This window comes from Topomyia yanbarensis, chromosome 2 (genome assembly GCF_030247195.1).
Source record: "Topomyia yanbarensis strain Yona2022 chromosome 2, ASM3024719v1, whole genome shotgun sequence".
Classification (NCBI taxonomy): domain Eukaryota; kingdom Metazoa; phylum Arthropoda; class Insecta; order Diptera; family Culicidae; genus Topomyia; species Topomyia yanbarensis.
In genome coordinates this window covers 2,550,119-2,562,351 of record NC_080671.1, presented here as the reverse complement: position 1 = coordinate 2,562,351, position 12,233 = coordinate 2,550,119, and positions in this window count along the sequence as shown.

Sequence of the window (12,233 nt, the reverse complement as noted above, 5' to 3'; positions counted from 1 at the left end):
AAAAAAATAGCTGATCAGTAATGTAAACAAAGGGTGTCGAACCAGGGCTCGGAAAGTACCGCTATGTAACGCATCGTGTACTGCTTCATCCCAGTAAAGTTCAGCCGGAAATGAACTGGAATTCTAACTAGAATCGGTTGTGTCACTGGAGCCGGAATACGAACTGGAATCAGCCAAAATTCCAGTTCATTTCCGGCTGAGCTTAACTGGGATAAAACGGCGGCATGAACGTTACATGAAGCAAAAGATACGCTGGTGTTACAGTTGAACAGTGATCTAGGGTGGCCAGAATTAATTCATCAGGTAAATACGAGAAATAAGGTCCTTATTTCTCATTTACGGCTTAAAAGCCAACTGTCAAAACTCTGAAAAGAAAATCTGAACAAACTGTTACTGGCTAAACACGGTTCACAAGATGGCATGCGTTACGAAGAAAAACCAGTGCCAATTATACGTGCGATAATTAGATAAAAGAACGCGAAAAAAGTGATTCCTTTCAAATTAACGCGCGTGCGATTTTGTCTCCGGGCCGGTCGACGGACGGCGGTAGAATATTACACGGCGCTAAAAGTGAGCGGAGAAATCCTCTCGTGCGTCGTAAATTCGAGGATATGCTACGGCAAATTTGCGTTAGACAAGATGGCGACATGCGCCATGAAGAAAAATTAGTGCCAATTATAAGTACGATGTATAGAGAAAAACGCGCAGAAAAAAAGTGTTTCCTTTCCTTATAAAATCGCACGCGTGCGAAATTGTCTCCGGGCCGGCCGCCGGAAGGCGGTAAAGTATTACACGGGTTGCTATCAGAGTGTGCGTTATAAACAGCCTGAACGTAGCAAACGAGTCAAACTTGCTCAGTGGGCATAAAAATAGTAAATTACGTTTCCTTTTTAACTCACGCGCGCGCGAATTTGTCTCCGGGTCGGTCGCCAGACGGCGGAAAAATTTTCTACGGTTTGCTACCAGAGCACGTTCAAACAGCTTAAACGTCGCGAACGAGCTAGGCTAGCTCAGCGGCCAAATAATTCACCATGGCTTCGAAAGGACCCAGCGCCACGAATAGGATCAATCGGATCATAAGCAGTCGTAAAATTGCATACGGAAGAACTACTAGGCAGAACAAGAAACAACTTCCTCTCTTGAAGTGGTCCCCATTTCACCAAAGGCCAAGTCCACATCAATCGTCCTGGAACTGATCGAAACCAACAAGAACCACCCAAACCATCCATCCCACGTAGGCAAGATCCTCAAAGACAAAGGATTCACTGATTTTACAGAGATGACGAAGCTGGGAAAGTTCAGGTTCAAGATCGACACTGATGACGAAAAACAGCTGAGAACGCTGAAACTGAACCACGAAAATCTTCGCATATACGAGTACAAACACAAAAACCAAACTATCATATTCGTCAAAGGAGTACCGCTAAGCTTTGAAGAGGAAGAGATGATGGACAACATCGAAGCGGACTTCCCCGTGCTCAAGGTCCAACGAGTAAAGAGATGAGACGATAACTAGGAACTGGTGGACACATACAACATAAAAGTTACGGTTGAAGGACAACAAATACCCGACAGAGTAAAAATCTACGGCTGCAGTTTCAGGGCAGAATTGTATATATTCCCCATCAGACAGTGCAAGAACTGCTGGCGCTACGGTCACGGCGCCAAATACTGCACATCCCAAACACGCTGCGCTTCATGTGTAGGAAAACACAGCGAAACAATCTGCACCAAGAACACAAAATGCACAAATTGCAATCGAGGACACAAAGCAAACGATCCGGAATGTCCCGTAATGCAGAGACAAAAAACATTCGCGCCACGATGAGGGAAAGACAAATCCCTTTCAACCAGGCAGAATCCTATTATCCCAGGGTGGAGAACCGATTTGACCTGCTGAGAGAAGAATAAGCTGGAGGTACAGAACTCTTTTTTTTTAAGCTGCCTCACCCGATTCTCAAATTCAGAAATGTGTTAGATGCATTCAGAGCCACCGAATTTGAACGACTCATCTCCTGGCTGAGACGAGAATTCTTAGCGGAAGCGAGAGTCAATCGATGGCTGGTAGCCCTAGACGACCTCCACAACAAAATTGTGGCGAGGATCCAAATAGCAAAGACAGAACTAGACAGAGACCAGCTGCTGATAGAGATCGGCCAGGACATCAAAGAGATACTGGACGAATATAGCCACCACCCACAAGAAGACGCAAGAACCAACATCAACCAGCAAAGTGGAGTGTAAAAAGCTTAAAATCCTGCAGCACAATATCCAGAGCCTCAGGCCAACTGGCACTCGCGAGGAGCTTGCCCTCTTTCTTAGTGAGAACTCCATAAAAGTGGCCATGCTGCAGGAAATATGGCTTAAAAAAGATGAACCATTCAAAATGGAGCACTACAGACTAGAATCAACAAGAAGAAACCAAGGCTACGGTGGCGTCGGTATACTCGTTCACCAGTCGCTAGACTACGAGAAACTTACTTTCGACGACATCCTACCGATAGAAGTCGTGGGGATAAAAATTATTAAAGGTTTTGACCCAATCTCGATGATATCTGTCTACGTCCCACCAGGACGTGATATTTGCGGCGAGATAATCACAAAAATTAAAAATTTCTTCGAGCAAGCAGCAAACATTGAAGGTGAGATACTAATCGGCGGAGACTTCAATGGACATCATCAAACCTGGGATCCGCTATCACCCAACTGCCCCAAAGGAAACACGATCAACGCTGAGCTCGAATCGTCTAAATTCATCCTACTAAATGATGGAACTGCCACCTGCATGTCAACAGTCAGCAATAACAACACAGCGATAGACCTCACCTTGGCCACAGCTGGCTTAGTAGTTAAAGCGACATGGGAAGTAGTTCCCCACGAATTCGGAAGTAACCACCTATCCATCATAACAGAGGTGGGTAGCGAAATCCCGTTGGCCAAAGGAAAATTGACCCGGATCAACAAAGCGAAAGCAGCAGATGCGATTAACAAACTCAAGCCCCAGTATATATACAACCCCGCAGAAATGCAGAGTATTTTCGACGAGAGCATACGAGTAGCAACTTTCGTTGTAAAAGACAAGAAGGCCAACTTCTTAAAGCGATGGTGGACCAACGAGATAGACGCAGCTTATAAATCGAAACGAACAATGCTGCGGGAGTACAACAGATCAAAAACCCAAACGAATCAGCTCAACTTTCAAAAAGCACGAGCAGTACTTAAAAGGCTTATCCGCAAAGCCAAAAGAACATACTGCGCAGAACTCGCAGAAGCTATAGATGAGACAACGCCCACTAAGGGACCATTCATAAATTACGTAACGCTTTTAGGGGGGGGGGGGGGGGGGAGGGGGTACAACAAGTTGTGGCATGTTGTGACATAGGGGGGAGGGGGAGTTAGCTAGATCGTTACGTAACATGTTTTCACTGAAGAAAAAAAATTTTTTCTAGGAATTTGTTACGTAACAGGGGAGGGGGGGATGAAGAAATTTGTGACAATTTGTTACATGGGGGGAGGGGGGAGTCAATTTTGGGCAATTTTTGCGTTACGAAATTTATGAATGATCCCTAAGCACTTGTGGAATATCATCAAAGGTCTGGACACAGCACTAACCCAGCCTGTTCTAAGGAAACCAGAGACAACGAAACAGGATGCAGAAGACTTCATGGCACACTACTATGACCACAAACAGAAGTGGGTATGGAAACCAACGACAGAGACCCTCCCAGTCCTAAGAGGATACGAGATGGCCCTTTCAGTGGAGGAAATTTTAGGAGAACTCCAGAAAAGGAAGAAACATTCCGCCCCTGGTGAGGACGGCATGTCGTACGATATCCTCAAACAACTTAGATTGGACATGCAGATAAAAATAAGTGAAATGCTGAATGTGGTCTACATCACCGAAGATATCCCCGAGAGATGGCGTATTTCACTCATAAAACCCATACCAAAGAACAAAGGCAATCCACTAAATCCCAGTTCATGCCGGCCCATCGTTCTCATGAACATCTGCCTCAAACTAATCAACTCGGTAATCAACGGAAGATTAAATGAGATAGCTGAGGTAATGAATCTACATCCCCATCTCTCATTCGGCTTTCGGAAAAACTGCTCCGCACAAAGTTGCGTAAACTTCGTCGTAAACAGGGTGAAGGACATCCAACAAGACGGCGACCACCCGATTGTTGTCTTTTTGGATATGTCGCAGGCCTTCGACTCCGTAAACCTTCAAAAACTCTTGCTAAACCTTCAAAAACTACACATCCCGAACAAAATTATCTCATGGCTCCATACCTACCTCAGTCGCCGACATTTGGTTCTCAAAACACCAGAAGGAGACGCCCACAAAGAAGTCAGTGAAGGACTCTCCCAAGGTTGGCCCCTCTCTCCCACCTTGTTCAACTTCTACACCAACGAACTACACGAGATCAAACTAGAAGGCTGCGAGTTGATTCAATTTGCCGACGATTTTGCAGTGGTGATAACGGGTAGAGACCCGGAAGATGCCGCCGAAAAAGCCAACAACTACCTCCCAATGCTCTGTGCCGGCTTCGACGACCTGGATCTTAAAATCAATGTGGCGAAATCCGCTGCAATAGCCTTTACAAGAAAAGACACCACAGGGGTAAGGATCAAAATTGGCTCGGAGAAGGTAGAATTGACCAATACCCACCGACACCTAGGATACATTTTCGACAGAACCCTCACACACCGCAAACATATAGAAGACGTGAGAAGCAAAGCAGCAGGAAAACTAAATATTATCGGTAAATAAAATCGATCATATTCACTGACTCCCGAGGAGCCTGCCAAACGATTTTGAACAACACGAAAACCACAGACAATAGACCTTTCTCGTCAAAAAATTTTATATGATAGGATGCTTCCTTTTTTATCCCCAATTCGTTACTGCTGATTGCCGCGATGATTTGGTACCTCTAACTATTGAAAAAATCAAAAATAGTGCAAGCTGCTCATTTAACCCCATATTCTGAATACCTATCTTGCCTTGTTTCCCCGTATTTTTACACCATTTGGATGAATTTCCTGTGGGGAATACTAAAAGGATGCCAGATCTGCAGATTTTGCATTTTCACTGCAGATGTTTTGCAGATTACAAATATTTAGCAGAACAAAGCCTATGCCAGCCAATTTATACACAAACCTTCAACATTTTTGATCATTTAAAATATATACATACTACATTTCTATGTCAAATTTATTGAAGATTTTTGTAGCAATCTGCAGACTTTTATATTTTCACTGCAAGGCTATTGTTTAAATAGACCTGGCATCACTGATGCTGAAATGATTCATTCATATACCTGTCAAAAACATATAGCATTGCATGAAAATGTATAACCTCACTTTTCTGACAGTTCAGTGTGCTTGTTTACCTACGACTTGTTTACATAGACTTTTAAAATTTACATTACTTGAATACTTTCGATGCTCTTTGAAAGACTATTAACTCAAGAGGGATGAGGATTGGAACAATGGGAACCTGGTGCCACATTATGCAACCAATTCGAATCGGCCTGTTCACACAAGCTTGAATACAATAAACTTTTCGTTTCGAGATGCGTAATGTCACCCCTGGTTCATACATTGACCAATCGGCGCTGGATGCAAAACCCGGTGGCATATGCTGAATCGTAAGATCAAGCATTGGGCTATAAAACGATTGCTTTCTGGATGATGGATAAGGATTTGTACACATTTGTTTGTTTGCTCGTGGGTAAAGTCCTAACAAGATGATCCGATTTATTACTCATTTTTAGGTGGTGAAGTTTACCTGAACTTTATAGGTAACGAATTCGGTCGATGATAAGTTGTTGAAATGATCGTTCAATGCCCATACCGAAAAACGTTTCCATTGGTCAGAATGCCTACCAGCGTATGATAGCTGCAAACATGAGGACAACAAGGTTATCGCTTTCGAATGGAACAATTATTTATTATTCGTGTTCAAGTTCCATTACAGCAAAAGTTTCGTCGATTGACGATTATCGCATTGTCATTGATTTAGCCGGCAAATGCAAAACAGTGCTCGGCACTGACGATAAGGAGTAAGAAGGATTTGATAGGAGTGATAAGAATGCAGAGCATTATACATTCTGGAAGAATATCAGGGCGGAGAAATTATATGTAAATTTATATTATATCCCGAGTTGCCATCATTTTTGCACCGCAATAAAGCTATCTGCAACTGCTGTCTTGTTCAAATTGGCAGGAAATAACTAGGCAGCGATTGATAAATTGCATAGTCAATTTATTTACTTTTTCGGAAGGATAAGTAATTAGTATGTTGTGAATATATATGTGTCACCGGTGCCGTGTGTTATGGTGGTACCGGACGGAACCGTTGGTCAGCAAACCGTCCTTGTCGTACTGGTCATAGATGCGACGTTTTTTCTCATCTGATAGCACTTGACATGTTTCGGAGATCTGTCTTAACGCTCTCTACTTAGCGCAGGATACGCGAAACCGCTGCTAGCTTTCGAAAGAAAATTCCTAGCTGCTGCTACTCTATCAGTCTTTCTCTCGACTGAGGACTACAATTTCGGTCGACTAAATTGTGCTATGAAAATTGTATTTCCTGGAATTTCACCTAACGAGATCAATTCATTGTGAGGAATTTCGCTGCGTTCCAATATTGCTTGCCTCTGTAGGTGATGATGTGTGTGTATTCAGCCAGGTCTTATGTTTTGGGTAATTTTGCTATCTTATTCTGCTGAATAAATTATCTGGCTAAAGCCTCTACGTTATACTATGGTCACTTTAAAAACGCATTGCTATTTAATCTTGTAGCTGTTGGCAAGTCAGTCCTGGCACTGTTCTCGACTAATCCTGGCACTATACCGCTGACATCGCACTTATTACGGTGATCAAACTTGGCGAGAGCGGCAGTGGTTTCGTCGGAATTGTTCACTCGACAAGCAGGAAGTGCAAGGACTCTGCTACTTATGCCTGAGTCCCTCGTTGAAACCTTCGTCCTGTCGGAGTGTTAGCTTCGTCCGATACCGGAGCGTATTGCTGAACCGAAGCAGTCTGCTACTGGCGCTGCTTCCTTCGAATCGGAGTCGCTGAATATTCCCGTTAGCCGAATGTCCAACGTGGCCGAAGGCAAACCGATTGCAGTAACACCACCAACCGTAACTGAAATTTTGGCCTTTAATCCAAGTGCCTGCCATTGACATAGCGACAGACGAGTGCGGCGCAGGTTGGACCATCGGTTGACTCGGTGCCGGACAGGGCGAAACAGCTGCAACAGGAGCGGACCTAGTATGGGGTGTAAAGGTCATCAATAGACCTTTTTCGTCCGACCTAACCCCCTTTTTTCTTATTTTTGGTGGAAAGATTACACTTTTTTAAGAATATCTCCGTTAAAGTAAGACTTTTAAGAGCTATCGTGATTTTTTAATGATTTTTTAAAATTTGAAAATTGCAAGAATGTTGAATATTTTTTTCACCATAGCAAGAATGGTGGGACTCAAAATGTGTGTTTGGGCAGCACTGTTTTGTAAATTCCCGATTGAGTTCTTGGCAACGCGGTAAATGAAGTGGTGAGTCGCGATGCAAAATTCATTGGTAATGTAAACAAACTAAAGTGAACCTCTCGCTGTAGAACATTGTGTGATGAAAAAGTTTAACCTCACTTTTTTGACAGTTTAGAGAGCTTGTTTACATGGGCTTGGATTTTTTTATTCGATCGTAGTATGAAAAATTTCGGTTCGCTGTTAAATGTTAACACCTTGTAAACAAGCGCGCTCAGCTGTCATTTTTTATTTGATGTCGTCTTCATGTAATGTTCCGTAAAATATAAGATTTTGACTTCTAAACGATTCTTTGAAGCAAATACAGATATGCTAAGATGGAATGCTCCGACGATTTTTCTAGGACACGTTTTACACAACCCAGTATACCAGTAAGGCACAACGTCAAAGTGACAGTGTACTTTGATGGAATATTGCTAAAACTGGTTATCCTGTAATATTTATTTTTAATTTTCTGACGCTTTCATATGTTATGATCATTTGTTGATGGCGCCTGTGGTTGAGTGGTAAGCGTGACCGCCACTCATTCCAATTTGCCTGGGTTCAATTCCATCCGACGTCGTTGACATTTTTCTGAGGTGAAAAAATCTGTGGTCACGTCTTCCTTCGGAAGGGAAGTAAAGCCGTTAGTCCCCGGTCTATGAGTTTGGTGGATCGATGTCTAGTCCAGATAGTGAAGTCACCTCTCTGGCGTCAGTAAAGAAGAAGTGATCCAACTTCTATACTCTTACAAAAATATCCTCCTCCTGTAATACTTGTGGAGTACGCAGTAGTATATACGGCCTCTAGCAAAAGCAAGTATCGGACTAACCATTCCTTCACTTTCCTTCGCGATCTACGTTCGGGCCTGGCCGGCGCCGGTATTGATCAATAAACACTTTAGGATTATGAGGAGTTGCACATTAACAGATGTTTTGCTACTCCCAAGCATAATTATCGATAACGGAGTAGCAGCCAGGGGTGTTCGCACAAGCTCATACGTTATGATTATTTGCTTGAAGATAGTGAAATCTTTGAACAAATGCCGCTGTTGAAGCGCCTTTTAATAGTGTTCGATGTTCAGTAGCACCGCAGTCATACCTTGTACCCAGCAACTTAGTTTTCATCGTTGTGGATTGAACCTAGTTTTCAAAACTATTCCGATTAACCCGGGTGTTCCGAATTATTCAGGTTGTTCAATCATTGGTCGCCAGTTGCCTGTCTCATTGCACTCCCACCGCCTGCGCAGCTGTTTTGGCCGTGATTGAAAATAACTTTTATCTTATTTAGATTAGATAATTGCATTATATAAAATATCAAGCAATGCTTTGAATTCGCACAAAGTTATAAAGCCACCGAGCAGTCATTGAGAGGAAAACAATTTAGAGATGGCAGTCCAGATTTTCTTAGGAGTGGGATAGAAACTTCGAATTAGTTTGAATTTCTAGAAATATCTTTGCTTTTATTAGGGCATTGAATTCCCAACTAAATTTTATTCAACATTGCATATAAGTTCTGTTACATGTTTTTGAAAAGAAACACCAATCTACGTTGTCTTAAACCGACTTCGTTGGTCATGCCGCCTGGCCCAGGCGGGACTTCCCATACTGTACATGAAAGCAATTCTTTCCCATAGGCAGAACTCATGTGCACCGCCGTTACTCGCATTTTTGCTCCATGAGACAATTATACACAAAACTATCAGTAACATTACATTTTTAGAAACAAATAGTTGATTCAATCTATCTATATCTATCTATCTATATCTATTTATATATATATATATATATATATATATATATATATATATATATATATATATATATATATATATATATATATATATATATATATATATATATATATATATATATATATATATATATATATATATATATATATATATATATATATATATATATATATATATATATATATATATATATATATATATATATATATATATATATATATATATAAAAGTCAATGTTTGTATGTATATGATTTATGGACTCCCAAACGGCTTGATCGATTGACGTTAAAAATTCTACATAGTAGGCATTTGTTATGGAGCGTGTTTGTGTGCTATTGATTGGGGATTATTTGCCCGCCAGATGGCGCTTCGGAACAAATTGTGTTTTCCTCCTATTTTGATGAAAGTCGCAGCAACGCGCGATGGGTATCAGCTAGTTAATTATACGTAAGACGCAAAACTAACTGTATCAATAGACGAAGAGCTGAGATGCTGAGCTGCTGAAGCGGCATGTAACGCATCGACGTCCACTGGAAATGGCAACTCTTGAGCACGAACGTTAGTCGTTGATGTGGTCGCTGTTGTTTTTTCTCACACCATGCATTCCAGCTCGGTGAACGTAGCAGCCTGGATCATATAAATTATGTACCAAGATACTATCTGGGACATTCCTCAAATTACTGCTCATTTCATCCCATGCCGTAGGTTGTAAAGCAATCACAATTCGCAACGTTCATCGTTCCGTTTGCTGTGCATCCCAAAACGACCAAATAGAATGAATCTGTAAACGGGGAATTCTGCCACCTGCCCTACAATTAAGCCAGTGTTTATTATCACAGCGTATTATCATTTGTTTCTCAGAACGCTCAACAGTAGTCAGCCGTTTTTAGAAAATAAGCAGTAATTTAGTATTCTACTAGTCATGCGTGACATTGTCAATTGTATCTAGCTGAAGCATTCTGGTCGGGCCGTAAACTGTTGCGAGACTATTTTTACGAGTTCCTGGAGGTTAATCAGATAAAGGATCTTAAAACAATTTCGTCGAATACATCCAACCGAACCTGCGTTTGGAACTGGATATCTCCGCTAGTGTCCGAGCATCGATTGCTGTTTGATAAACGCGTAGACTCTGAGCAACACTTGCCACGAAACATGCCGAGGGTCAATTGCTCAAGTTACCCAGTTTTGTACTTGGTAGCAATACGAGAATCCATTTCACATTACTAAAAGCAGGAGTTTCTGGTGAAGTTATTTGAGCCAGTTCACTAACGCCTCGGCCGCACAACTCTAAAAGTGATAAAATACATAAACAAGCGAGCGAGAAATTTACCAAAAAGAATTCATACCATGTCCTAAACACATATGCCACCGTGTTTTCTATCCAGAGCCGTTTGATCAATGTATGTGCCAGGTTCCTAATGTTACAATCGTCATCCCTCTTGCAAGTGAAAAATAATGCTTTTGACAGGTATATGAATGAATTATTTTAGCATCAGTGATGCCAGCTCTATTTAAACAATAGCCTGCAGTAAAAATATAAAAGTCTGCAGATTGTCACAAAAATCTTTAATAAATTTGACATAGAAATGTAGTGTGTTAATATTTTCAATGATCAAAAACGTTGAAGGCTGGTTAAAATTTACTGGCATAGGCTTTGTTCTGCTAAATATTTAAAATCTGCGAAAAATCTGCAGCGAAAATGCAGAATCTGCAGACTTCTTAATATACATGCAGATCTGGCATCCTTTTAGTATTCCCCACAGGAAATTCATTCAAATGGTGTAAAAATACGGGGAAACAAGGCAAGATAGGTATTCAGAATATGGGGTTAAATGAGCAGCTCGCGCTATTTTTCATTTTTTCAATAGTTAGAGGTACCAAATCATCGCGGCAATATGCGCTAACGAATCGGGAATAAAAAAGGAAGCATTCTAGCATATAAAATTTTTTGACAAGAAAGGTCTATTGCCATAGATCACCAAAATGCTCTGCGACTAACATTGTGAACAAAACAAACCAAACGAAATTGATCGCAACAACGATAAAATAATCTAAATTCTACCCAAACATTTGAAAATGAGAAAAAGGCAAAAGAAGTTTTGGTCGAATTCATTATAATTCTATTTAAAAATTGAATACTGTTTTATTTAGTTTGATTGCGCATATTGTTTACATCAGACACACCCCTTAATTCATTGGGTACGTATTTCACTGCCTTTATAATCCTTTTGGAATCAGTTACAATAATCCTTTATAATCATTTTATAATAAATGTATTGCTAGTTAGGACTTTTATATCAGCCGGGCTCTTTTATAATTTGTTATAAAATCATTACTAAAATTCTTCATAATCCATTGTTGCGTTATGTTTATGTACATGGCCAGATAGATAGTTTTTAACTGGGACGGAACGTGTGGATACGAAAAAACCTAATGTCAATTGTAGCCAGGGGGAGCTGTCAAATGCAGCCAAAGGGAACCGTCAAATGCAGTCAGGGGCGACTATCAAATGTAGCCAGTCCATTTAAAATATGCGAGGAAGAAAGAGTGGCTATGCAAGACAAGAGATAAAATAAACAGAAAAAAGAAAAAGAAAACATCTATCCACAGGTTCTGTCCCAGGATTTTAATAGAGAACATCAAAATTCGATTTGTTTGCATTTGGCAGTAGGCCTTTTTCAAATGTTTGGCTAGAAATTCCTTTCTTCTTCAATGAATCATGTACAAGAAAAGTAAAAATGTTAAATTTAACGGAACAATGTATAATGCCGACATCAATTAAAAAATACAGCTGAGCGACCTTGTTGGGAAAGTGTTAACATTTGGAAGCGAACCAAACCAAGTTTCTCATACTATGATCGAATCAACAAAAATTCCAAGATCATGTAAACAATCTCTTTGAACTGTCAAAAAAGTGAGGTTAAACATTACCATGCAACGTTCTC